The sequence below is a fragment of the Trichomycterus rosablanca genome, chromosome 10 (assembly GCF_030014385.1).
Source record: "Trichomycterus rosablanca isolate fTriRos1 chromosome 10, fTriRos1.hap1, whole genome shotgun sequence".
Taxonomy (NCBI): Eukaryota; Metazoa; Chordata; class Actinopteri; order Siluriformes; family Trichomycteridae; genus Trichomycterus; species Trichomycterus rosablanca.
The window spans coordinates 2,512,212-2,514,455 of record NC_085997.1 but is presented as its reverse complement, the minus strand read 5'-3'; positions in this window follow the sequence as shown (position 1 = coordinate 2,514,455).

The following is a 2,244-nucleotide window of genomic DNA, read 5'->3' as shown; positions in this document are numbered from 1 at the left end:
TACCCACCGATCAAGAAGTCGTTTTTATTTTGTACCAGAACTAACGGTGTTGCACAAGAACTGGATCTGTCGTGGGTTGCCCTACTTTCCAGTACCCACCTGAGAAGGCTTAGCTCTATAGATAAACTCTGAGGTACTGAACCGAACTGTTGCAGACTTTGGAAATTCTCCGGTGCTGATCTAATCCCGTCAGTTCACTCTAATTTCCCAAACATTTCTCCTCTTTTATTACTTTACATACTGTTAGCTGTTTAAATCCATCCTAAAATCTATCAGCTTGTGTTTCCTCAATTTTCATGCATAAATCTACTCAGAAATGACCTGGGAATCGTACAAGGTCCCGACCCATTCCTCACCGTATCGATCTTCCCAGGGTTTCACGTCTGGCTTGCATCACATGTGCTTGAAGACCAGTTGGACCAGTCGAAGATGGAAGCAGCTACGGTGATTTACTGAAGTCAGAATGTTTATCAGTGTGGGAATTTATCACATCGTTTTATACGTAGTCTTTATTAACAGCAGCTGCTGTGCTCACTCCATCTCTGTGCTTATCGTGTATGTACAGATAACCTAGTGTCAAATATTTAAACCAATTTCTGGGTGTTTGGGTGGTGCAGCATTTTATTACACCAGATCAGTGGTCCCCAACCACCGGGCCGTGGACCAGGGCTATTTATTACCAGGCCACACAGAAAAAATACATAATTAGAGATCGTTATTTCAGGTGTTATTGTTTTATAGTCACCCCTAGGTGGGAGCAGTGTCTGGTTGCAGTGAAAAAAGCTCATTTTACATCGTTTGTGAGCAACATTATTAAATCCCCCCCCCCCCCCCCCCCGTCTTCGCCGGTCTGTGAAATTATATCTTATATGGAACCGGTCCGTGGTGCAAAACAGGTTGGAAAACGTTGCACTAGATCCTGGTTGGAATCTCAGCAGTGCTGTCGGTCAGCCTGGCGTCCATACACAGAATATGTCCAGACCCGCCACAAATCTGACCAGGATAAAGCCGTTGATAAAACTGCAAATTAAATAAAAAGCAAATTTAACATACGATAACTCTACACAACTCTTTACAATCCCGATCAGGGTCGTGGTGGGTCTGGTTTCCTCACAATCACTGGGCGAAATGCAGTAACACACCTTGGACTATACGCCAGTCATTCACAGGGTCTTGCCCCTCCATCCTTAGACATAGCCAATCATATTTGCATGTAGACGCCTGACCGGATTCAAACCCTGGATCCCAGTGGAAGTGGACTAGTGTAATTTACCATAATGTAATCTCCAGTAGCCTGCACCAAGCCCTGACCTCAAACTCACTGGACACTTGGAAGAAGTGCTCATTTGACTTAATGGGTGCAAATTCTCACACACACTTCAGACTCTTGTGGAAAGCCTTCCCAGTAGGGTGGACACCAGCCTCGAGAAGCGGCAGCAAAAGGGTCAGGGGGTCAAATATAAACGCCCATGTTTTTTTGGAATAGGATGTTTTTGGAATAAGATACTGGACAAGTAATCAGAAGGTTTTTATCACAGTCAGGTTGCCACTATTGGACCCCCGAGCAAGTCCGTTAATGACTTGTTGCTCAAATTGTATTCAGTCGGAATTGTAAGTCACTTAAAATAAAAGCATCTGCTAAGAAATAGCAGATAAAGCTTTGGGCTATCAATCAGAAGACTGTGGGTTCAAATCCCGCCGACCTCGACCAGGGGTGTCGTACAATAACTGACCCTGCACTCTGACCCCAGCTTCCGAACAAGCTCTGATGTGCAGAAAACAACTTTCATTGTACAATACACCTGTACACGTATATATGACGGATTCAGAAAGGGTGTGAATACTTTATCACACAGCTGGATCTTTCTGTCTCCTCTTTAATCCTCCTGTTTTTAATTCTGTGTCCCTGTACGTTCTGTCTAAGAAAACATCACCTCTTTCTAACTTTTTCCAAAACTCTTGCAGCCTTTTCCACCTCTAAGTATGGACACATGAACACTTTAGTGTTACTGGTGTCTCCTCTTTCATTTCTGAAGCCTCCTCTCTCCGAAATTCTTCTCCCTCCTTCCTGCGATCCCTCCCTCTCTCTTTCTCTCTCTCTCTTTCTATCCTTCACAAGGTCCTCCAGGCTCTCTGGTTTGCATTCAGGCTCTCAGAAAGTCTGAGAACTTTTGATGGGCTTGTGGACGTGAGAGGGACCAAGCTGGAAGAAGACACTCAAAAGAGAGGATGAAAGAAAACACG